The sequence below is a fragment of the Oncorhynchus mykiss genome, chromosome 26 (genome assembly GCF_057628025.1).
Source record: "Oncorhynchus mykiss isolate SJ-2025 chromosome 26, ASM5762802v1, whole genome shotgun sequence".
NCBI lineage: Eukaryota > Metazoa > Chordata > Actinopteri > Salmoniformes > Salmonidae > Oncorhynchus > Oncorhynchus mykiss.
The window spans coordinates 11,800,737-11,827,500 of NC_143047.1; the positions used below are offsets into that span (position 1 = coordinate 11,800,737).

The window sequence follows — 26,764 nt, forward strand, 5'->3', positions numbered from 1 at the left end:
TTCGGACTACTAAACAACTATTGATTTAGAACCATGGTACCTCATGTCGCAAAGAAAACAGGAGCTGCCTCCACTATTCCAGCACCATTTCAACTTCAACATTTCAACATCATCAAATCATCTATGCTTAGTCTAATAGTGACAAACAGACCCTACTTGTACAAACTCACCCTACTTGTAGGGTTGATGAAACAGTCTATGAAACGGTCTATGACTCTTTCATACATGCACCCTTAACAGAACAGCGCAAACTGGCTCTAACCAGAATAGAAAGAGGAGTGGGAGGCCCTGGTGCACAACTGAGCAAGAGGACAATTACATTAGAGTGTCTAGTTTGAGAAACAGATGCCTCACAAGTCCTCAACTGGCAGCTTCATTAAATGGTACCCGCAAAACACCAGTCTCAACGTCAACAGTGAAGAGGCGACTCTGGGATGCTGGCCTTCTAGGCAGAGTCACTAACATTGAGTGGCTGCTGCCAACACACTGACACTGTCACTGACTCAACTCCAGCCACTTTAATAATGGGAATTGATGGGAAATGATGTAAATATATCACTAGCCACTTTAACTATGCCACTTTGTTTACATACTCACCTCATGTATATACTGTACTCGATACCATCTACTGTATCCTGCCTATGCTGCTCTGTACCATCACTCATTCATATATCCTTATGTACATATTCTTTATCCCCTTACACTGTGTATAAGACAGTAGTTTTGGAATTGTTAGTTAGATTACTTGTTGGTTATTACTGCATTGTCAGAACTAGAAGCACAAGCATTTCGCTACACTCGCATTAACATCTGCTAACCATGTGTATGTGACAAATAAAATTTGATTTGATTTGATTTGAGAGTTGCAAAGAAATCATCCGTTTCTTGGCAATTTCTCGCATGGTATAGCCTTAATTTCTCAGAAAAAAGAATAGGCTGACGAGTTTCAGAAGAAAGTTCTTTGTTTCTGGCCATTTTGAGCCTGTAATCAAACCCACAAATGCTGATGCTCCAGATACTCAACTAGACTAAAGAAGGCCAGTTTTATTGCTTTTTTAATTAGAACAACAGTTTTCAGCTGTGCTAACATAATTACAAAAGGGTTTTCTAATTATCAATTAGCCTTTTTAAAATGATAAACCTGGATTAGCTAATACAACGTGCCATTGGAACACAGGAGTGATGGTTGCTGATAATGGGCCTCTGTACGCCCATGTAGATGTCCCATTAAAAATCAGCCGTTTCCAGCTACAATAGTCCTTTACAACATGAACAATGTCTACACTGTATTTCTGATCAATTTGATGTTATTTTAATGGACAAAAAATGTGCTTTTCTTTAAAAAATAAGGACATTTCTAAGTGACCGCAAACTTTTGAATGTCAGTGTTATATGCAGTACCACTATATATACAGTACCAGTCAAAAGTTTGGACACACCTACTCATTCAAGGGTTTTTCATTATTTTTACTATTTTCTACATTGTATAATAATAGTGAAGACATCAAAACTATGAAATAACACACATGGAATCATGTAGTAACCAAAAAAGTGTTAAACAAACAAGTGTTTGGTTACAAATCAAAATATTTGTTATATTTGAGATTATTCAAATAGCCACCCTTTGCCTTGAAGACATCTTTGCACACTCTTGGCATTCTCTCAACCAGCTTGCATTTCAATTAACAGGTGTGTCTTGTTAAAAGTTCATTTGTGGAATTTCTGTCCTTCTTAATGCGTTTGAGCCAGTCAGTGACAAGGTAGGGGTGGTATACAGAAGATAGCCCTATTTGGCAAAATACCAAATACATATTATGGCAAGAACAGTTCAAATTAGCAAAGATAATCGACAGTCCATCATTACTTTAAGACATGAAGGTCAGGCAATCTGGAACATTTCAAGAACTTTGAAAGTTTCTTCAAGTGCAGTCACAAAAACCATCAAGCGCTATGATGAAACTGTTTCTCATGAAGATCGCCACAGGAAAGAAGACCCAGAGATTCCTCTGCTGCAGAGGATACGTTCATTAGAGTTAACTGCAACTCAACATCAACTGTTCAGAGGAGACTGCTTGAATCAGGCCTTCATGGTCGAATTGCGGCAAAGAAACCACTACTAAAGGACATCAATATGAAGAAGAGAGTTGCTTCGGCCAAGAAACATGAGCAATGGACATTAGACCGGTGGAAATCTGTCCTTTGGTGTGATGAGTCCAAATTTGAGATTTTTGGTTCCAACCACTGTGTCTTTGTGAGACACAGGGTAGGTGAACAGATGATCTCCGCATGTGTGGATCCCACCGTGAAGCATGGAGGAGGAGGTTTGATGGTGTGGGGGTGCTTTGCTTGTGACACTGTCTTTGATTTATTTAGAATTCAAGGCACACTTAACCAGCATGGCTACCACAGCTTTCTGGAGCGATTAGTGGGACTGTCCTTTATTTTTCAACAGGACAATGACCCAACACACCTGCAGGCTGTGTAAGGGCTATTTGACCAAGAAGGAGAATGATTGAGTGCTGCATCAGATGACCTGGCCTCCACAATCACCCAAACTTAACCCAATTGAGTTGGTCTGGGAAGAGTTGGACCACAGAGTGAAGGAAAAGCAGCCAACAAGTGCTCAGCATATGTGGGAACTCCTTCAAGACTTTTGGAAAATCATTCCAGGTGAAGCTGGTTGAGAGAATGCCAAGAGTGTGCAAAGCTGTCATCAAGGCAAAGGGTGGCTACTTTGAAGAATCTCAAATATAAAATATATTTTGATTTGTTTAACACTTTTTTTGGTTACTACACGATTCCATGAGTTACAGTGCCTTGCGAAAGTATTCGGCCCCCTTGAACTTTGCGACCTTTTGCCACATTTCAAGCTTCAAACATAAAGATATAAAACTGTATTTTTTTTTGTGAAGAATCAACAACAAGTGGTACACAATCATGAAGTGGAACGACATTTATTGGATATTTCAAACTTTTTTTAACAAATCAAAAACTGAAAAATTGGGCGTGCAAAATTATTCAGCCCCCTTAAGTTAATACTTTGTAGCGCCACCTTTTGCTGCGATTACAGCTGTAAGTCGCTTGGGGTATGTCTCTATCAGTTTTGCACATTGAGAGACTGACATTTTTTCCCATTCCTCCTTGCAAAACAGCTCGAGCTCAGTGAGGTTGGATGGAGAGCATTTGTGAACATCAGTTTTCAGTTCTTTCCACAGATTCTCAATTGGATTCAGGTCTGGACTTTGACTTGGCCATTCTAACACCTGGATATGTTTATTTTTGAACCATTCCATTGTAGATTTTGCTTTATGTTTTGGATCATTGTCTTGTTGGAAGACAAATCTCCGTCCCAGTCTCAGGTCTTTTGCAGACTCCATCAGGTTTTCTTCCAGAATGGTCCTGTATTTGGCTCCATCCATCTTCCCATCAATTTTAACCATCTTCCCTGTCCCTGCTGAAGAAAAGCAGGCCCAAACCATGATGCTGCCACCACCATGTTTGACAGTGGGGATGGTGTGTTCAGCTGTGTTGCTTTTACGCCAAACATAACGTTTTGCATTGTTGCCAAAAAGTTCAATTTTGGTTTCATCTGACCAGAGCACCTTCTTCCACATGTTTGGTGTGTCTCCCAGGTGGCTTGTGGCAAACTTTAAACAACACTTTTTATGGATATCTTTAAGAAATGGCTTTCTTCTTGCCACTCTTCCATAAAGGCCAGATTTGTGCAATATACGACTGATTGTTGTCCTATGGACAGAGTCTCCCACCTCAGCTGTAGATCTCTGCAGTTCATCCAGAGTGATCATGGGCCTCTTGGCTGCATCTCTGATCAGTCTTCTCCTTGTATGAGTTGAAAGTTTAGAGGGACAGCCAGGTCTTTGTAGATTTGCAGTGGTCTGATACTCCTTCCATTTCAATATTATCGCTTGCACACTGCTCCTTGGGATGTTTAAAGCTTGGGAAATCTTTTTGTATCCAAATCCGGCTTTAAACTTCTTCACAACAGTGTCTCGGACCTGCCTGGTGTGTTCCTTGTTCTTCATGATGCTCTCTGCGCTTTTAACGGACCTCTGAGACTATCACAGTGCAGGTGCATTTATACAGAGACTTGATTACACACAGGTGGATTGTATTTATCATCATTAGTCATTTAGGTCAACATTGGATCATTCAGAGATCCTCACTGAACTTCTGGAGAGAGTTTGCTGCACTGAAAGTAAAGGGGCTGAATAATTTTGCACGCCCAATTTTTCAGTTTTTGATTTGTTAAAAAACTTTAGAATATCCAATAAATGTCTTTCCACTTCATGATTGTGTCCCACTTGTTGTTGATTCTTCACAAAAAAATACAGTTTTATATCTTTATGTTTGAAGCCTGAAATGTGGCAAAAGGTCGCAAAGTTCAAGGGGGCCGAATACTTTCGCAAGGCACTGTATTTCATAGTTTTGATGTCTTCACTATTATTCTACAACGTACAATAGTCATTTACAACATGAACAATGTCTACACAGTATTTCTGATCAATTTGATGTTATTTTAATGGACAAAAAATGTGCTTTTCTTTCAAAAACAAGGTCATTTCTAAGTGACCCCACACTTTTGAACTGCAGTGTGACACACTAGGTGTGTCCAGACTTTTGACTGGTACTGTATATATATGTATAGTACGTATATATATTTTTGGGGAAGGTTTTTTGGGAAGCCCGGCTTCCCTTGGCGCCCATGAATACACATCACTGAATATACTAACCGGTGATGTGCTGTATCTTTGGGTGTCAGTGTGCCACAAGTATTTTCACTGACCTTAATACTCCTTTAAATGTATCGTTAACACTTCTTTATCTTTTATCCCATTGTTCTAACTCTTTAAAGTACAAGGATCGTAAGAGGTTCAGACCCTCCGTCCTCTCTGGCTCCCTGGTAGAATCACAAGCGCTAAACTGTTCCAGGTCACACGGCTTCTGTTGTCAGTGTTATGTTTTGGATCATTGTCTTGTTGGAAGACAAATCTCCGTCCCAGTCTCAGGTCTTTTGCAGACTCCATCAGGTTTTCTTCCAGAATGGTCCTGTATTTGGCTCCATCCATCTTCCCATCAATTTTAACCATCTTCCCTGTCCCTGCTGAAGAAAAGCAGGCCCAAACCATGATGCTGCCACCACCATGTTTGACAGTGGGGATGGTGTGTTCAGCTGTGTTGCTTTTACGCCAAACATAACGTTTTGCATTGTTGCCAAAAAGTTCAATTTTGGTTTCATCTGACCAGAGCACCTTCTTCCACATGTTTGGTGTGTCTCCCAGGTGGCTTGTGGCAAACTTTAAACGACACTTTTTATGGATATCTTTAAGAAATGGCTTTCTTCTTGCCACTCTTCCATAAAGGCCAGATTTGTGCAATATACGACTGATTGTTGTCCTATGGACAGAGTCTCCCACCTCAGCTGTAGATCTCTGCAGTTCATCCAGAGTGATCATGGGCCTCTTGGCTGCATCTCTGATCAGTCTTCTCCTTGTATGAGTTGAAAGTTTAGAGGGACAGCCAGGTCTTTGTAGATTTGCAGTGGTCTGATACTCCTTCCATTTCAATATTATCGCTTGCACACTGCTCCTTGGGATGTTTAAAGCTTGGGAAATCTTTTTGTATCCAAATCCGGCTTTAAACTTCTTCACAACAGTGTCTCGGACCTGCCTGGTGTGTTCCTTGTTCTTCATGATGCTCTCTGCGCTTTTAACGGACCTCTGAGACTATCACAGTGCAGGTGCATTTATACAGAGACTTGATTACACACAGGTGGATTGTATTTATCATCATTAGTCATTTAGGTCAACATTGGATCATTCAGAGATCCTCACTGAACTTCTGGAGAGAGTTTGCTGCACTGAAAGTAAAGGGGCTGAATAATTTTGCACGCCCAATTTTTCAGTTTTTGATTTGTTAAAAATCTTTAGAATATCCAATAAATGTCTTTCCACTTCATGATTGTGTCCCACTTGTTGTTGATTCTTCACAAAAAAATACAGTTTTATATCTTTATGTTTGAAGCCTGAAATGTGGCAAAAGGTCGCAAAGTTCAAGGGGGCCGAATACTTTCGCAAGGCACTGTATTTCATAGTTTTGATGTCTTCACTATTATTCTACAACGTACAATAGTCATTTACAACATGAACAATGTCTACACAGTATTTCTGATCAATTTGATGTTATTTTAATGGACAAAAAATGTGCTTTTCTTTCAAAAACAAGGTCATTTCTAAGTGACCCCACACTTTTGAACTGCAGTGTGACACACTAGGTGTGTCCAGACTTTTGACTGGTACTGTATATATATATGTATAGTACGTATATATATTTTTGGGGAAGGTTTTTTGGGAAGCCCGGCTTCCCTTGGCGCCCATGAATACACATCACTGAATATACTAACCGGTGATGTGCTGTATCTTTGGGTGTCAGTGTGCCACAAGTATTTTCACTGACCTTAATACTCCTTTAAATGTATCGTTAACACTTCTTTATCTTTTATCCCATTGTTCTAACTCTTTAAAGTACAAGGATTGTAAGAGGTTCAGACCCTCCGTCCTCTCTGGCTCCCTGGTAGAATCACAAGCGCTAAACTGTTCCAGGTCACACGGCTTCTGTTGTCAGTGCATGAACTTCTGATACAGATTTGACCTAGAATGGAGGCCATGTGTAATATGGGCAAATCTAAAAAGGGTTTCAGGGTTTTACCAGGGGAAATAGAGAGATAAAGCTCCAGGGACATAATGTATTATGAAGAAAACACAAATCGTACCACTCCAAATATGTCATTATATCAGTCCCGCTCTTCACTCTTTTTTAGCAACAAACGTAGTACTTTGGAAGTCGTTTTCATTGAACAGGACAGAAAATAACTAACTGGAAAGGTCTGGTTATTGTTGTGCTCATGTGGTTTGAGATTTGAGGACATTTTTTGGTGACACAAATCCAGATTCATTACAGTGGTCCGAAACTTAAGAGAGAAGAAAAATAAAACTAGGAGCGAAAAGAAGAAAAAAAAACACTGAAATGCTGCCAGTATCAAACTGTTCTTTTCAGACACAGTTGATTGTAAGAGAAGCTGATAGCACAGCCAGCACAACCTTTTAATAATTCATTTAGTTAGGCTATGATCTATCATTTTGTGCCTTTTGACATGCGATATTGAAATGTAATATTGCATCAATACAAATGATGTGTTGCCAGTCGGCCCAAGGAAGTGGATCGCAAAGAGATCTCAGAGCGTCTTTTGAGTTCCTTCCCTATTCAAAGCCACATTGTACGAGAGCAGAGAAGCCGAAGGGGAAAAAATCTGTCTTTCTGCAGCTTTGATATGTATGTTTTAAAAATGACATCTTAAAACGCTCAGGGAGAACTTCTTTCCTCTACCCAAAGTCGTGTCTGAGAAGGGAAGAAAGGAACGCGAAGGGAACATGACAGTGGTGTTTAGGGGAGACATCTTATGTTGTAAGGATCTTTGACGTACTGTTTAGTTTCATGAAATCCCCTGGCAAAAACTCCGGAGCTCACTATGAGGGTGTGTTTGGTGCGACGTCTGTAGTCTAGGCTGTAGACTAGCCTATTTCCTAGTTTATCGTTCAATCCGTCTTTACTGTTTACTAACTAACCTCTAAATCCCTAAGATGATGCCAACACATGTTTCTCAAGTTTTATTCTCTCTCGATGTTTTCTTGTAATGCGATAGACAACATGTATTTAATTTATTGAACTGAGATCCTGATCTGTTTTTATCTGTGGTGCTAATGATTTCCTGTTTGTGCGATATTTACGATGCTGCTCTTGGAGACGAGTCTGTTGGTGTGTCATTAACACTCTCTCTCTCTCTCTCTCTCTCTCTCTCTCTCTCTCTCTCTCTCTCTCTCTCTCTCTGTTATTTGCTTTTCCAGTGATCTACGGATGTCAATTAGAAGACCCAAAGAAAACACATTAGGTGAGGAACCATGCTTACTGTATTTCTGTTATACCACATAGAGGTGAGACTGAGAAATTGGACCCAACTGACATTTCCATATTCCCCATTTATCTCAAAAACAACACCCATCTACAATTTTAATTGATTAATTTTTTAGGGACTATACCCGTTTAAATGGCTTCAGTTTGGCTCGTGGTGTGCGTCATCATCAAGCGCAGTGCAGGTCGTTAGGTTAGTGTCCTGGGCCTGTGACAGTGGGAGAGGGATGTCGTGTGAGGAGGTGCTTTGGGGCTCTGTGGGGCCTCTCCCTGTGCCTTATGCTTATTAGTCTACCTGCGAGGGCCTTCTCTGGAGGTGTGTGGGGCAACACCTAGGCAGGAGGGATCCTCAGTGACAGATGACCTCTGTCTGTCGTTCGCCAGACTCACACCTCACTCTGAGAGGCAGACAGTCAGACAGAGCCCAGGTGGACTTAAGCTGGCTCACCCAGGGCTTGTCAGTGAGGGATCTCCTCACTAGCTCTGTGTTGTCTCAATGGGGGACTGGCCGTGCTATGTGTGTATTTGTGTGAGGGATGTTTGTGCGTTTGCCGTCTAAGGGGGGATAGACTGTTGACACACTTCATATTTCAAAATGTAGGACTGTGGAAAGAAATGAAGATTGATGTGGAAACACGTCTTATAGCAGTAAATATATTAGAATGTACACGTATGTGACACATCTCACAAGCATACTGTATATGCATACGCATGATCAAAAACCCACACATACTCACAGGGGGGCTCAGATGTTATTAAAGCTATATGATGTAATTGCATTTGATCTCAAATAAACACAAATTCAGTCCATCTCCCACATGAAGATGGCAGATGTGATGGATGACCATATTAGCGCCAGGGGCAACATTAGATTTGCTCCAAATTATTGATCTTTTGTTTGCGAGCCAAGTCGGCAATAAATAACCGTATATAGGAGAGATGTGACTCATTATCGCCGTGCCAACTGACAGACCTCTGTCAAAACAACTCTCCTACCTCGCCATCCTCCTCTCTAACTGGATGGGTTTAGTCCACTTTTAATTGTCAAACTATTACTATCGGATTCGCTGTGAATGTTAATCCCACTCAGATAGCCTGTATTATTCAATATTTTATACACATGCATTCAGAGGTTTCCTGTTTTATCCCTACCTTCTTAGTGAACAAAAATCCTTTTATCACACAATGGGTAATTTATATCCATTACCAACATTTTCAATCCTTTTCAGTGCTGCTGTCAGTGCCTTTGGCGCAGTCATGATTAATGTGATCTAATAATAGTATGCCATTATATTGCCTTTAGTAAAACATATACCAACATCCTATCCAGCTCCACCAAATTCATTGCCTCTTAAAATATTTGTCCTTTTTCAGTAAAAAAAAAACAAGAGCGCTGTTTTCTCTCAGGAGATGATTGTGAAGGTTTTTAGTGAGAATGGTTTCCTATTTCCGCTCCTATGACTTTGTGTGAGTTTGACGAGTGGTGGCAAGTCGGTGGTGGTGTGAGGTGTTTTGGACATGTGAGAGTCTTCTCACGCTGCAGGTAACACAACGCTGCTTCCCTGCCTCCATTGTTCACTGGTGGCTTTGTGTTCGATCAGAGTGAGGGACATGTGAGCTTCAAGTGCACGGCAATCGTTTATCATTTTAGACACACACTGAGTGGTTCTAGACATCATGTTCAGTCATTAAACCAACAGCCAATGGGTTAAAAATATAATTAAAATATGATCTCATATAAAATGTTATGTTTCTTTTATTTTCTCCATGAATAGTCTACACGTGTTGGTGATCATACAGCCTTCGAGACCATTGTGGTTTCATACGGTAAGAGTCCTTCAAAACGTAGATAAATGCATGTAAATTGACCGAGACAATGATTTCCTGGTTGGGATAGGATGGGGGTGGGGGGGTGTGGGCGGGGGGGGGGGGTAATGGAGGGGCAGCATACTGACTCTGTTTGGAGCGACTGGAGGATTTGGGGGAGATGTGGACCGGTCCAAGACTGGGCTCCCGTCCCACCCAGCCGGACGGTCTGAGCCAGCCTGCCACTCGTGGGGGCACGTTTCTGACTGGGGTGCCAACTACCTCCCCCGCTTGCTCCCCAAAGAGGGTTAACCCTTACTGGGTTCTTAGACTTGTATCCAGAATGAACAGGTGGTCGGACAAAACATGGGCATCAATTTCCTCATGACTTATCCCAGTGTGGGTAGAGGGGGAGGGAGAGATAGATCGGGAGACTGTAACAGAGGGAAAGGAAGAGATAGAGGACAGAGAGAGAGACAGCGAGACACAGAAAGGAAGCTTGTGCGTGTGTGTGTGTGTGTGTGTGTTCCTATCTTGGTTTTGTTTATTACTCGTGTGGTTGGTGGTATGGACCAGCTTGTGGAGGGTCCCACCACTGTGTGAAATTGACATCAGATGGCCGTGATGACTAGAACAATATCACATCTCGTTTCCATTTAGCAAGGGGCAGCTGAGGCGGGCAGGTGGGGGGGGGGCACCTGACCCCGGAGTCAAACCACACTCCGACCTCCACACTCCCAGAACCAAGCACAGCTGTTAACACTTTACATCAAAAACACTCTTTTCACCCCACATATGTATTTTTCCATTCTCAAATGCTATGGTTCAGAATGTATCCTACTCCATTAAGGATAACGTGTATTGAGCCACGGCTTTTTTTGTCTCAAGTATCCGGTTCCAAGCAGAGAAAATCAAACGAAACCATTTCAAACCCAAACAATATGGGCCAGAGTTTAGTGTATCTCAACAAATGCACACACTGCACATGCCTCTGACCACGCAGTTCATCCAGCCCTCTGTAGTTGGGATAGCTGTGGTCACTTAGACATGTCAAGATCAAACACTCGGCTGCGTTCAACACTGTTGTTCTTGTTATGGTGGGAGGTCTTTGTTTAGTAGGGCGCACATAAATAAGCGGAGAGTAACCAATAAACAGTTGGAGAAAACAGCCTTTCTGAGTCAGCATATTTACTAATGTCTGATTACATTTCTAGACAAAAAGCTTGTCGGTTGTAAATAACATACTGTCAAAATGTTATTTACCGACTTTGATATGCACTCCATGTGATGAGTATTTTCTGCATGTTTTATGTGCATGAAAGAAACGTTCCCTCTGGTACTGTACGGGGACCCAAGACTGGAAGGTTACTGTTGAAAAGTACCTTTGTTTATGTCCTCATAAATGGACCAGTCAAAGGAGAGATTCAGACTCATTACCATTCAGTAGACTCACCTGTTCCTCCTCTAGCTCCTCCTCATCGACCCATCCCTCTTAATAGGGGAAATCCTTCAGGAGGGGGTTGAGAGAGGAGGAGGAGGAGGAGGAGGAGGGGGAGGAGGAGGAGGAGGTGGGTGGGTGGGGGTGGTGGTGGAGGCTGTGAGCTCAGCAGTTTCCTTCCAGGACCCAGAGTAGACCAGACCAGAGCTAAGCAGAGCGTCACAGTCTGGAGTGAGTCAGGCATTTAGAGGGGGGGGTTAAGAGACGGAGAGAGAATGAGCGCAAGGGAAGGAGAGGGGGTAGACAGAGAGGGGTAGACAGAGAGGGGTAGACAGAGAGGGGTAGACAGAGAGAGAGAGAGAGAGAGAGAGAGAGAGAGAGAGAGAGAGAGAGAGAGAGAGAGAGAGAGAGAGAGAGAGAGAGAGAGAGAGAGAGAGAGAGAGAGAGAGAGAGAGAGAGAGAGAGAGAGAGAGAGAGAGAGAGAGAGAGAGAGAGAGAGAGAGAGAGAGAGAGAGAGAGAGAGAGAGAGAGAGAGAGAGAGAGAGAGAGAGAGAGAGGGAAAGAGAGAGGGCGAGAGAGAGGGGGGAAAGAGAGAGGGAGGGGGGAAAGAGACAGGGATGGGGTAGAGTGAGAGTGAGAGAGAGAGAGATGGAGGGGGAAAGAGAGAGGGACAGGGTAGAGTGAGAGAGGGAGGGGGGAAAGAGAGAGGGAGGGGGTAGAGAGAGAGAGGGAGGGGGGAAAGAGAGAGGGAGGGGGTAGAGAGAGAGTGAGAGAGAGAGGGGGGGAATGAGAGAGGGAGGGGGGAAAGAAAATGAGAGAGAGAGAGAGGGAGGGGGGAAAGAAAATGAGAGAGAGAGAGGGAGGGGGGAAAGAAAATGAGAGAGAGAGAGAGAGAGAGAGGGAGGGGGGGAGGGAGAGAGAGGGAGGGGGTAGAGAGAGAGTGAGAGAGAGAGGGGGGAAAGAGAGAGGGAGGGGGGAAAGAAAATGAGAGAGAGAGAGAGAGAGGGAGGGGGGGGAGGGAGAGAGAGGGAGGGGGAAAGAAAGTGGCGCTGACATGGAATAAGCTCCACGCGTCTGGTGGCACCACACATTTATTCCCATGATGCAATCTGTGTGGGGTGATGATGATGACGATGATGAAGGTGATTATGATAATGATGAGTGCACAGACAACAGTTGTCGTGGCTGCCTCTCAGTTTGCATCATCTGGCCCTATATAAATATACAGACGGCCTACATGGGCATATCAACGCTAATGCCCCTTTAATCCTATAAGTGCTCCGTTATGGCAGAGGTGGGTTAGTCTCTTAAAGTCCAAGCTGGCTCTCCTTCCCTCCATCCTTCCATTCCTCCATCCCTCCTCCCTAATTAGGCACCAGAGGCTCTGACTAGAGGGGCTGTGTGTGGCAACAGCCCTGACCTGAGCTGAGCCTGGGTGGTGGTGGTAGTGGGGGCACACAGGACTGCAGCAACCCAGCCAGGAGGCAGGTCACAGGGGGAGAGTGGCAGGGCAGCAGTGGACACTCTGGAGGTGGGGCCCCTGGCATGCCACACCAAGGTTAGTTCACCTAGCAGCTGTTTCGAACCCGGCCACAGAAATGCTTTCACCATCACTCCCTGAATATGTTGAGGAGGTGTGGGATAACATGTGGCACTCATCTGTTGATAGCGGGTAAAACACAGTGCCCCACATGTTGATTTATATCTATTTATATTAAAGTCAGGATGGCTTGTGAGCCTGACACCTAAATATAGTAGTGTGATGGAGTTAACATCGCCCTCCCCCCACTTTCTCTGCACCGCCCCCCCACCTTCTCTTCTCTGCACCGCCCCTCCACCTTCTCTTCTCTGCACCGCCCCCCCCCCCCCTTCTCTGCACCGCCCCTCCACCTTCTCTTCTCTGCACCGCCCCTCCACCTTCTCTTCTCTGCACCGCCCCTCCACCTTCTCTTCTCTGCACCGCCCCTCCACCTTCTCTTCTCTGCACCGCCCCTCCACCTTCTCTTCTCTGCACCGCCCCCCCACCTTCTCTTCTCTGCACCGCCCCCCCACCTTCTCTTCTCTGCACCGCCCCTCCACCTTCTCTTCTCTGCACCGCCCCTCCACCTTCTCTTCTCTGCACCGCCCCCCCACCTTCTCTTCTCTGCACCACCCCCCCACCTTCTCTTCTCTGCACCGCCCCCCCACCTTCTCTTCTCTGCACCGCCCCTCCACCTTCTCTTCTCTGCACCGCCCCCCCACCTTCTCTTCTCTGCACCGCCCCCCCACCTTCGCTGCACCCCCCCCCCCACCACCTTCTCTGCACCGCCCCCCCACCTTCTCTTCTCTGCACCGCCCCTCCACCTTCTCTTCTCTGCACCGCCCCCCCACCTTCTCTTCTCTGCACCGCCCCCCCACCTTCGCTGCACCCCCCCCCCCCCCACCACCTTCGCTGCACACCCCCCCCCCACCACCTTCGCTGCACCCCCCCCACCACCACCACCTTCTCTGCACCACCCCCCCGCCTTCTCTCATCTTTTCCTTTTCTAAATTTGGATGATGACATTAAATGGATTTGCTTTAATTCTGTGTGTGTGTGTGTGTGTGTGTGTGTGTGTGTGTGTGTGTGTGTGTGTGTGTGTGTGTGTGTGTGTGTGTGTGTGTGTGTGTGTGTGTGCGTGCGTGTGCGTGCATGTGCGTGCGTGTGTGTGTGGGTGTACATAGTTCTGTGGTTATGAAGTGAAGCATTATGGCAAAAATGCTTAAATAATTTAGCGACCACATTATTTTGTAATGCCATTCTTTAGAAGAGTCATTCACTCTAATAAATGCGTTGCTGGAAAGTTCCGGGGATTTTGTGGGAGGCGCCAGTGAGCGATAGCAGCCACCCGACTCCTAGCTCCAGTCTCCCCCTTGATGCTACCATGTGACCTGCGCCATATTCCTCAGGATCAACATTGTGGCCAATTGAAGAAAAAAAAAAAGGCCAACATATTTTATTTATGTGTCAAAAGTGCGGTGGAACGATGGAGGGATGGAGGGAGGGCGGTATCACTCCATCCGCGGGGATCAATTCTCCCAGATGGAGGGCGGCTGGTGCACAGAAATGGTAGGGTTATTGATTCATCAAAGAAATACAGTGTGCGTGTTATGCTTAAACGGCCACGTAAACCTGAGCTGTCAGGAGCAGAGAGGCAGAGCGCTGACATTTAGCCACGCAAACGGAGCGGATGGATTCACCGAGCCACACGCCCGTCTCAGCCAGATCATATTCTCTATTGTGAGCGCCTGGGAGAGGCTCACTTATGTAGGGGATTTTTCACATTAAACCACAGTGGCATAAAAAAAAAAAAAGTTGTCCACGTCCTTTATAGGAATACATACCTGGCATTAATACAAGGAGTGGGAGGGAGAGAAAAGGCACACAGCGGAGTCTGGGCCATAAAAAGGATAGTTTAACAGTTGATCGAGAGCAGTCCTGGAAATGGCAGCTGTAAATCAATTTAATCTCCGAGCAGTTAAAGTGCGTTTTCTAATGAGGTTAATGTCACATAATGACCAAATTCCTCCATTTAAAAGATGCCCTCAAGGTGTTGGAAAAAGATAGATGTCGCCTTGCAACATTAACTCGTCATGACGCAGATGACACTGAGGGGAAAAGTTTTCCCACAAGAGGAATGCATGTTCTCTCAAAATAATAAAACGTGGAACATTGAAGTGGATGGCGGTTGGGAAAGCAAGCGAGGGAGGGAGGGCCGGGGAAAACGCTGGCAGGCTGGCTAACACTACAGGACAGAGGCTCAGAAGAGAAGCCATGGCTTTGGAGGAGAGTGAAAAGAGGGAATGACCCATCACTAATACACAGTGAATCGGGTTTGCCCTCCAGGGTTTCAGGGTGTTTATGAATCTCTTATGTCATAGGAGACGACACTGGGAGGGGTGGCGTGCACTTTGCGGATGGCAGTGAAATGCCAGCAGACGTGCCAACACGAAAACAACGGGTAAATGATGAGGTCAATATTAGACCCATACAAAGCCTTTACTTTTAATCAAACACAAATCTAACCTTACTAACATTTAGGCTGTCTGTTTTGCAAAATCTAACGCTGAACTACTGTATACGCACAATGTGCACAACCTGGAACTGAGGAAAGGTTCCGATCCACAGGCCAACCATTTATCACCGAGGCCCTAAAGCTATTATCATGATCTAATTAGGTTTAAGATAAGTCTGTGTCCAAGGGTGCCATGTCCCCAATTCTACAAATTCAGAACATCCCAATTTCAAAATACCACTCACGCTGTAGGTTGAACAAATACAGTAACTACTAATGCAATTTCATACTACTACTTACAGAGGCCCATCAACACGATGACACAGATTTGCACACATCAATGCGTACAGCAGTGTGCGTGCATGTTCACAGTTCACTCACTAGAGGCATCATTTTCTCAGCCCTGTGCTCTCTCCCCTTCTGTGTTCCTCTCCTCCTGTGCTGTAATGAATTGAGGCGCAGATGAGATTATTTGGGGGGGGGGGGGGGTTACACGCAGGCACTGACCTATAAAGAAGCCCTTTAAGGAAGCCTATTAATCCACCTGTCCAGAAATACTATATTTATATGTGTATCATACATCTAGGCGGAGGTAGTCAAATGCCATTTGGAATTACCAACACAGACACGCAATTCATTTTTTAGCGTGATTAGCGACGGTGGCGCGACTGGCTGGCTCAGTGGGTGGCAATGATGGCCTGATGTACACACCGTGTGCTCATTACACCAACTAACTGCACTGGGTGTGTAAAGAACACATATGCACGTACGTGCACACAAAGTATATATATATATAGTGTATATATATATATATAGTGTATATATATATATATATATATATATGTGTGTGTATATATATATATATATATATATACAAATATAGGAACCCATATATATATATATATATATATATATATATATATATATATATATATATATATATATATATATATATATATACACACACACACACACATACAGTACAGTACAGTATACACATACTCATCACAGATGGTCTTGCTGACATCGTGTTCTAGCCACGCTTATGTAATTACACTTGTATAATCCGCGTGGCTCAGTTGGTAGAGCTTGGCACTTGCAATGCCAGGGTTGCGGGTTTGATTCCCGTGGGGGACCAGTATGACAAATGTGTTTACTCACTACTGTAAGCGGTTCTGGATAAGAGCGTCTGCTTAAATGACTCAAATGTAAATAAAAAAAAAAAAATGGGTTCCTATATTTGTGATACACTTAACTAAAGATATAGGTCACCCCAGGAATCACGACCTGATGAGATGCGTTTCATTCTCTTTGTCACGCCCCGTTCTTCCTTACTGCAATGGGAAGAGAAATACGATTAAGAATGAGGGCTCCCTTTCACTTCCATACTTCCCTCATCTGATAAAACACAGCTGGATGGCCACAATAAGAGGGAAATAGCATTTACTCCATTTTGATCTGTTCAGGTTTTCTGAAGGGCCACTTTTACCCCGACGAGGGTCTTTCTCTCCTCTTTGATTGATATGTGAAATACGTCTCCCTCTCCGGCTCTAAAGGCAGACCCTGTGTGGGGCTGAAAGGTGCTCATTGTCAAGGCAGGGACACTTTGTCAGGAAACAATACTGTTCCCAAGGCCCGGAGAATGTGTCAAAAAGACAGCCCCCATTGTGTACTTTAGGAACTTTCATTTTGCGTCTGAGGTCATTTTAATCCTGATGAATTTTTATAGACACTGTGGTGTTGAATAGCTAGCCGGTCTAATGCCTAAAAAAGAGAGAAAACCCACCCACAGAACCAACTAACAATCCTAAACTTAAAGCATTAAAGGGAGAGTAAAAAGGAGAGGTCTTTGTTGAAGGACACATTGGGGTGTATTTAAGTTCTACAAAGGCCCTCTCCTGAATGGAGCCTGATTTCTGTGACCAGATTTCAAATTCGGGGCCTAAAAATAGCAGCGTTGTGATGAAACAGGGCTTGTAAAAAAGAAAACTCTCATGGGACAGAGAACCTGATGTGAGTTAGACACCCAGGACGCTGAGACGTTGCTACACCGAAGGAGAACAACGAGAAGAGAGACAGCTGTGGAGTGTCTGGTATGATGGAATGATGGAGCATGTTAAATCGCACAGTGGATTCTTTAACCTTGCTTTTTATCAGTGTTTTTCCAAAACCACACAATGGGGGGGGTGCTGTGTGGATAGAAGGATACTTTTTGTAATGCACTTCTCAATAACACATCCCAGGTTGACTCCTAGAATCCACCTTATCCCTATTTAAACAGCCGTTGTTGTTTTCTGGTTGGATGTTTTTGTTGTTCTGGGTGCTTCGCCACCTCTTTTTTTCGGCATCAAATTGGAGGCACGTTTATGCAAATGCCGTAGACACCTACAACCAGAGGAATATGTGGCAGCTGTAGAGGAGAATTCAATTAAGACGCCCCTGAGGTGTGGTAATTGATCCGCCAAAATGTATTTTTTCTTTCTGCCTCTCTCGTTCTTCTCTCCCCCCTCTTTTTTTTTGATTGCCTTTTTGCCCGTTGTTGTCTAATGAAAACCCAAACCCAATCCTGTTTCAGGACTTGAGGAACGCAAATGCCACAGTGACTCATCAGCAGTTATTTAACAAATGTGAGGCTCTCCATGGGGGGGCCAATGCTGTGGCCCTTACTAACTCGATCGCTTCCTTTGTCCTTTCATTATGTCACCCGGTGTTCACGACTGCCCGTTACATTGTCTAACGTCCGACGTGTCATTTTGTCCTGACTTCGTCTTGATCTTCGGAACTCCAGAGTGATAAAAGGAGTGTATATATATGTCTGTCTGTTTTTAAGAAATAAAGCCAATTCAAACCGATGACCTGTTGGTCACAGACAGAATGAAGAGCTCCAATGATGATTCATCCCAATGGGAGGTTTATGGTGTTGTCCACCACAATGTCACCCGTTGACTTGTTTTCTAGTTATTCCAATTGGTTGAAAAGTTTTCTTCTACTGACTTTGCTCTTTCACTGTGCTCGCCCTTCCCTTCTTGCCCCTCCTCCTCATCCTCCTCCTCCTCCTCCTCCTGTATTGAGGTGCAGGGTTCCAAGTGCTCGATGGTGCATTAATACGGACACCTGCTTTGTTCTGGCGGCCGGCGTATCGCCTGTTTTGCCCACTCCCCCTCTTTTATCATCCTTCTGCAGTTTTTTGTCTGGAACGGACCTACCTGATCTGAGAGCATGGCTGGTTTGGGTTTCACTCTCACATTCATCTTCAAGGGAGGTGGGCATGCAGGCGGAAGGCTGGGGATGTAGGGTATGGATGTGCGTGTGTGTGTGTATGTATTGTGTGTGTGTGTGAACGGACTAGTGGTCCACGGGTCCGTCTGAACTCATTCCCCTCTGACTTACATATGACATTTTTTTTTTGTTCTTCCAATGTGGCACGCTGGCTCGAGGTCAGCGGGTTCATCCCCCAGCTTAGGCAAGAATGGAACAGTGTTAGAATCCATCCCACGTCCTTGGAAAAATTCAGACTAACCCTCCCCTGACTTGTCATTCCATTAAATCCCAAAGAACCGAGAACAAAAAAACAAACAAAAAAAGAGAGTAGAATACTTAATATGGCACAATATGTTCTGTTACATTATACTTTCTTAGCTGGGAGAGAGGCGAAAGACCAGTGAAAAGGAATACTTGCTATTTAATTACTGTCAGCTGAATGAGCTCTGTTCTGTTCGCCCCCTCCCTGATGTAAAAATAATTCTTATTCACTTAGTATGTAGGTCACATTATGGCGGTGTCTAGTTGTTGGACATGGGCTTAGATAACTGTTTGTTGACTATTAAATGCTTTTGCTGCCTCAGCATCTTTTCTAACTGGTATTTTTCACACAGCTGTGCCACTGAAAGGAGGCAACGCCGCAGCAGAAATCATGCCCCCCCTCCCCGCCCCCCCAGCCTTCTCCAAAATGTGGAGCTTTAGTGTTTCAGTGCCCCCCCCCCCCCCCCCCCTTCACGATTTGATGCTTTTAAGTTCAGAAGATCAATTACGTATGAAGCGCCGGTACAACCATGGAGCTAGTCGTTGGAATGGCAAAGAATAAACAGAGCTGTGGTGTTAGCCAAGCAGGTGAATCTGTGCTCCCTCTACTCTTATCCGTGTTTTGCTTTCTGTGACCTTGCGCTCAGCTAATGCCGAGCTGCTTTTCGCACAGTGCCGCCTCATTGCTGTGGATAAGGCCCCGATGTTGCCATAATGCTTTTCTTAGGTTTGGGCCTAGCCTGTTGTTTCTGGCCAAACGGGAGCTGTTGGTTGTTCCTCCCTCTCTCTCTCTCTCTCTCCCTTGTATGAAATGAGCCCAGATGGTGATTGATTTTTCAAGTGCTGACATCCCTGCTTGAGAACACGCTCCCTTCCCTCTTTGTGCCGAGCAAGTCAGGCACAATAACATCATGATGCGATCATCGGCTTTGTGCCGCCAAAAACATCCACCGTTGATTGACAAAGGACGCGCACACACACGCCACACAAACACACGCACGCCACGCAAAAAAAAAACAACAACACAACTGGCATAGTTATCAAAGCATCTTCTCTTTAAAGAAGAAGGTGTTGACAATGAAGACGGAGACACCGCCGGAGGGATCTTGGGAGACCTACTGGTTCTGAAAACACCAAATATGTCCTGTACTGCAGAGGGTCGATAGCACTGTAGATATGAGACAGACAGTTCTTTGACACAGCGAGCAGAGCCTGGTGGACGTGGCAACAGTGCACATTTGCTCCAGCCCCATTGAGTCAACTCTGAAGCTAAATGATGTCATTGGCTAACTAGCCATTCTCAGGCCATTGCCTCGGTTTGCGTGACTAAATACATACAATTAAGGCCCCGGCACTTCTCAATCTCTATGAACTCATTGTTATCCCGGGTTCAAGTGCACTGATAATGGGGGCCGGAGGAAAACAGGCGTATCATCGAGGCGCTGCACACAGAGGGCTGGTGGGTAAAATAGATGTCTCATTATTAGTCGCATTCTCTTTCGCCCAACAGCACAGCACAGCTCTCACTCTTTCTCTCTCTCTGTCCTTTCTCTCTCTGTCCTTTCTATCTCTCTTTATATCTCTCTGTCCTTTCTATCTCTCTTTATCTCTCTCTGTCCTTTCTATCAATCTTTATCTCTCTCTGTCCTTTCTATCAATCTTTATCTCTCTCTTTGTCCTTTCTATCTCTCTTTCTATCTCTTGCTGTCCTTGCTCTCTCTTTATATCTCTCTCTGTCCTTTCTATCTCTCTTTCTATCTCTCTCTGTCCTTTCTATCTCTCTTTATATCTCTCTCTGTCCTTTCTATCAATCTGTATCTCTCTATGTCCTTGCTCTCTCTTTATATCTCTCTCTGTCCTTTCTATTAATCTTTATCTCTCTGTCCTTTCTATCAATCTTTATCTCTCGCTCTGTCCTTTCTATCTCTCTTGATATCTCTCTCTGTCCTTGCTCTCTCTTTATATCTCTCTCTGTCCTTTCTATCAATCTTTATATCTATCTCTGTCCTTTCTATCAATCTTTATCTCTATCTCTGTCCTTTCTATCTCTCTTTCTATCTCTTGCTGTCCTTGCTCTCTCTTTATATCTCTCTCTGTCCTTTCTATCAATCTTTATCTCTCTCTCTGTCCTTTCTATCTCTCTTTCTATCTCTCTCTGTCCTTTGTATCTCTCTTTATATCTCTCTCTCCTTTCTATCAATCTTTCTCTCTCTCTGTCCTTTCTATCTCTCTGTCCTTTCTATCACTATTTCTCTCTCTGTCCTTTCTATCAATCGTTATCTTTCTCTGTCCTTTCTCTCTCTGTCCTTTCTATCTCTCTGTCCTTTTGCTCTCTCTGTCCTTGCTCTCTCTTTATTTCTCTCTCTGTCCTTTCTATCTCTCTTTCTTTCTGTCCTTTCTATCTCTCTTTATCTCTCGCTCTGTCCTTTCTATCTACAGTGGGGAGAACAAGTATTTGATACACTGCCGATTTTGCAGATTTTCCTACTTACAAAGCATGTAGAGGTCTGTAATTTTTATCATAGGAGAGAGCTGGGACCACAGTCTCAAAGAAAACCATTAGTAACCACACTACGCCGTCATGGATTAAAATCCTGCAGCGCACGCAAGGTCCCCCTGCTCAAACCAGCGCATGTCCAGGCCCGTCTGAAGTTTGCCAATGACCATCTGGATGATCCAGAGGAGGAATGGGACTAGGTCATGTGGTTTGATGAGACAAAAATAGAGCCCCACTCGCCGTGTTTGGAGGAAGAAGAAGGATGAGTACAACCCCAAGAACACCATCCCAACCGTGAAGCATGGAGGTGGAAACATCATTATTTTCTGCAAAGTGGACAGGACGACTGTACCGTATTGAGGGGAGGATGGGTGGGGCCATGTTTTGCGAGATCTTGGCCAACAACCTCCTTCCCTCAGTAAGAGCATTGAAGATGGGTCGTGGCTGGGTCTTTCAGCATGACAACGACCCGAAACACACAGCCAGGGCAACTAAGGAGTGGGTCCGTAAGAAGCATCTCAAGGTCCTGGAGTGGCCTAGCCAGTCTCCAGACCTGAACCCAATAGAAAATCTTTGGAGGGAGCTGAAAGTCCGTATTGCCCAGCGACAGCCCCGAAACCTGAAGGATCTGGAGAAGGTCTGTATGGAGGAGTGGGCCAAAATCCCTGCTGCAGTGTGTGCAAACCTTGTCAGGAACTACAGGAAACGTATGATCTCTGTAATTGCAAACAATGGTTTCTGTACCAAATATTAAGTTCTGCTTTTCTGATATATAAATTACTTATGTCATACAATAAAATGCAAATGAATTACTTAAAAATCATACAATGTCATTTTCTGGATTTTTGTTTTAGATTCCGTCTCTCACAGTTGAAGTGTACCTATGATAAAAATTACAGACCTCTAAATGCTTTGTAAGTAGGGAAACCTGCAAAATCAGCAGTGTATCAAATACTTGTTTTCCCCAATGTATCTTTATATCTCTCTCTTTATATCTCTCTCTGTCCTATCTTTCTATCTTTATCTCTCTCTCTGTCCTTTCTATCTTTATCTCTCTCTGTCCTATCTTTCTATCTTTAACTCTCTCTCTGTCCTTTCTATCTTTCTCTCTCTCGCTGTCCTTTCTTTCTATCTTTCTATCTCTCTCTGTCCTATCTTTCTATCTTTCTCTCTCTCTGTCCTATCTATCTTTATCTCTCTCTCTGTCCTATCTTTCTATCTTTGTCTCTCTGTCCTTTCTATCTTTATATCTCTCTCTGTCCTATCTTTCTATTTTTAACTCTCTCTGTCCTTTCTATCTTTCTCTCTCTCTGTCCTTTCTATCTCTCTTTATATCTATCTCTGTCCTTTCTCTCTCTCTTTATCTCTCTATCTCTGTCCTTTCTATCTCTCTTTATCTCTCTCTCTGTCCTTTCTCTCGCTGTCCTTGCTTTCTCTTTCTCTCTCTCTCTCTGTCCTTTCTATCACTATTTTTCTCTCTATCCTTTCTATCACTATTTTTCTCTCTGTCCTTTCTATCACTATTTTTCTCTGTCCTTTCTATCACTATTTTTCTCTCTGTCCTTTCTACCTCTCTTTATATCTATCTCTGTCCTTTCTCACTCTCTTTATCTCTCTCTCTGTCCTTTCTATCTCTCTTTATCTCTCTCTCTCTCTGTCCTTTCTATCTTTATCTCTCTCTCTCTGTCCTTTCTATCTCTCTTTATCTCTCTCTCTGTCCTTTCTATCTCTCTTTATATCTCTCTCTGTCCTTTCTCTCTCTCTGTTGTTGCTCTCTCTTTATCTCTCTGTCCTTTCTATCTCTCTTTATCTCTCTCTCTGTCCTTTCTCTCTCTTTGTCCTTGCTCTCTCTCTCTATCTCACTTTGTTCTTTCTATCTCTCGTTCTCTCTCTCTTTCGCTCTCTGTTCTTTCTCTCTCTCTGTCTTTCGCTCTTTCTCTCTGTCCTTTCTATCGCTCTTTCTCTCTCTATCCTTTCTCTCTCTCTCTTTCTCTCTGTCCTTTCTCTCTCTCTCTCTTTCTCACTCTGTCCTTTCTCTTTATCTCTCTCTCTGTCCTTACTCTGTCTTTCTCTTTTGTTTTCTGAGGACGCTGTGTGGAATCGGTGTCATCTTTTACGATGCGTATTCCCACGTAGGTACAGTATGAACACTATGACGCAGGGCTGTGTGCTGAGCTCTCTGGCCCGCTGTACACTCGTGAAAAGGCCGTTTCCCCTCTGCTCTCCTGCTAATTCTCCCTTTAAATGCATCGCTATTTCTTTCGGGTGGTGTGAAAATGGCTGGACAGTGGACAGGAAGACAAACGAAGAGAAAATAGCTTGGTTAGATATGGTACGTTATGGATATGAGCTTCGATTTTCTTCATTTACAGTTGTTGTCTTATCAGATCTTTGTGGTTGATCAGCTCTCTCAGTAAACTGTCAAAAATGGATCATCTATCCAAAACCATTGTCAATTGTAATACTAATTTAGCGGATGTTTTTTACATTATATCCACACAAATCAAGCAGAATAGTTTATAATGTTCTACTCATGAAAGTCACATCCTGTCCAATCGAACCACACGGTCAAGTGCAACATTTACGGGGTCACTTCCTTGACTGTTTCAGTCCCCCTTGACAGCGATGCCTTGAAGTCATGTGACACTAGGGCTCAATTGCTTCTGTCTGTGTAAGAGGATCACCCCTCTCCTCCTCCTCCTCTGACTGCCCCCCCCCCCAGAGATAGATGGGCTGACCACAGAGGCAGAGCAGACAGAGCTCCGAGTTTTTCGAGAGGGTGGGTTCACCTCCGAGATTGGGGGTGGGGCAGCGGGCGGAACGTGCGTTCCTCTCCAGTCGCTAGCGGCCGTGTAGGTAAATAGATCTTATTTTGCGGCACGTCAACACGTGTAAGGGGGCCCACGGCTCATTACACGGCCCTGATCCCGCTGCAGACACACTGATGGATGGAGAGGAGGGAGCCGGCCCCCAAGACTCCTCTCCTTCCGTCGCTCTTTCTGTCTCCACTCTCTCCCTCCTTCCCACTCTGTCTCTCTCTCTCTCCCTTTATGTATCTCTCTCCTGTTGGAGGGAGGCGTCGTGTACCAAGCCTGGGGCTCGTTACCAGGGCCACACCACAAGACCCCGTAAATCGTGGTCAAGTTTGACGTTTTTACCAGGTAGTGTTGGATCCCAGTGTCACCATGGAAGGCTTTAACCCCATCATCCCCGCTCCCCCTTCACTCGTAACCCCTCGCTCAGTTGTCGCCACCACCAACACGCCTGCATCCAGTCAGAGGTTTTCCACTGCTCTGTGCATTCCTCCCATTCACGGAATGCAGGCTTTGCTAGTCAAATGGTTAATTGGTTACAGATTGCTCTTTAACCTCGGGGTTACACACCACTCACAGGCTGTTAAAGTAGGATGGGAAATAGAGTGTGGTTTACAATGCAGCCGAGCGGGGAAAGGTCGCCGGATTCCCCACACCACATCTCCAAGGCTCTGTCACTCACTCCCTGTGACGGTCACGTGACGCTATGGGTTACCTCGCTCTGCACGAGGAGAAGATTCACCCGTTATTGTTCTCACCATAGAACACACACACACACACACACACACACACACACACATGCACATGCACATGTTGGAAACAACAAACACGTTGGATCTGCGACAGTCAACTTGGCAGAACTCCTTTCAAAACTGGGGGGTGGTTCTGAGAGTTGAGTCACTTTAACCCCATGTCCGTCTTGGACTGCTACACCGATCAGTCCTTCACATTTAACCTGTAGAGACGCCCAGCCCGTGAACGGGACCGTTATCATCATCTGACACTAATTAGCATAACGCAACGGACATAAATCTTCCTAGAAAATCTTCCTATTCATGAAAATCACAAGTGAAATATATTGGAACACAGCTTAGCCTTTTGTTAATCACCCTGTCATCTCAGATTTTCAAAATATGCTTTACAGCCAACGCTAGACAAGCATTTGTGTAAGTTTATCATAGCCTAGCATTATGCCTTGCTAGCAGCAGGCAAACTTGTCACAGAAATCATAAAAGCAATCAAATTAAATCGTTTACCTTTGATGAACCATGTGACCACTTACGCAATGTGCCCCCATACGGCTATTCTTCAACAGAAATGCGTAAAACTACATCACAATGCTGTAGACACCTTGGGGAATACGTAGAAAGCTTAAGCTCCTTGATGGTACATTCACAGCTGAATAGGGACTCATTGGAACGCAACGCTTTCAAAACCTGGGGCACTTCCGGATTGGATTTTTCTCAGGCTTTCGCCTGCAACATCATGGTAAGGGGTTAAGGGGTTAACATGGTGAGTGGTTAACATGGTGAGTGGTTAACATGGTAAGGGGTTAACATGGTAAGGGGTTAACGTGGTGAGGGGTTAACGTGGTGAGGGGTTAACGTGGTGAAGGGTTAATGTGGTAAGGGGTTAACGTGGTAAGGGGTTAACGTGGTAAGTGGTTAACGTGGTGAGGGGTTAACGTGGTGAGGGGTTAACGTGCTAAGGGGTTAACACGGTATGGGCTTAACGTGGTAAGTGGTTAACGTGGTGAGGGGTTAACAGGGTAAGGGGTTAACAGGGTAAGGGGTTAACACGGTAAGGGGTTAACACGGTAAGGGGTTAACACGGTATGGGCTTAACGTGGTAAGTGGTTAACGTGGTGAGGGGTTAACAGGGTAAGGGTTTAACGTGGTGAGGGGTTAACATGGTAAGGGGTTAAGGGGTTAACGCGGTGAGGGGTTAAGGGGTTAACGTGGTAAGGGGTTAACGTGGTAAGGGGTTAACGTGGTGAGGGGTTAACGTGGAAAGGGGTTAACGTGGTAAGGGGTTAACACGGTAAGGGGTTAACGTGGTAAGGGGTTAACACGGTAAGGGGTTAACGTGGTGAGGGGTTAAAACGGTAAGGGGTTAACGTGGTAAGGGGTTAACGTGGTAAGGGGTTAACACGTTAAGGGGTTAACGTGGTAAGGGGTTACCGTGGTAAGGGGTTAACACGGTAAGGGGTTAACGCGGTAAGGGGTTAACGCGGTAAGGGGTTAACGCGGTAAGGGGTTAACGCGGTAAGGGGTTAACGCGGTGAGGGGTTAACGCGGTGAGGGGTTAACGTGGTAAGGTGTTAACACTGTAAGGGGTTAACGTGGTAAGGGGTTAACGTGATAAGGGTTTAACGTGGTAAGGGGTTAACACTGTAAGGGGTTAACGTGGTAAGAGGTTAACACTGTAAGGGGTTAACGTGGTAAGGGGTTAACACTGTAAGGGGTTAACACTGTAAGGGGTTAACGTGATAAGGGGTTAACGTGGTGAGGGGTTAACACTGTAAGGGGTTAACGTGATAAGGGTTTAAGATGGTAAGGGGTTTTAACATGGTATGGGGGTTAACGTGGTAAAGGGTTAACTTGGTAAGGGGTTAACACTGTAAGGGGTTAACGTGGTAAGGGGTTAACGTGATAAGGGGTTAACATGG

General features: G+C 44.6%; 1 protein-coding gene across 6 annotated transcripts in view; it reads left to right on the forward strand.

Moving 5' to 3' along the window:
* LOC110506377 (zinc finger protein 536) overlaps positions 1-26,764 on the forward strand; it is a 203,120-nt gene that overhangs the window by 23,732 nt on the left and 152,624 nt on the right. For all 6 annotated transcript variants that reach the window (XM_090222128.1, XM_090222132.1, XM_090222126.1 and 3 more), the window contains exon 2: positions 7,923-7,966. The gene's annotated coding sequence lies outside the window, so the exon portion shown is untranslated. The remainder of the gene's footprint in view (positions 1-7,922; positions 7,967-26,764) is intronic.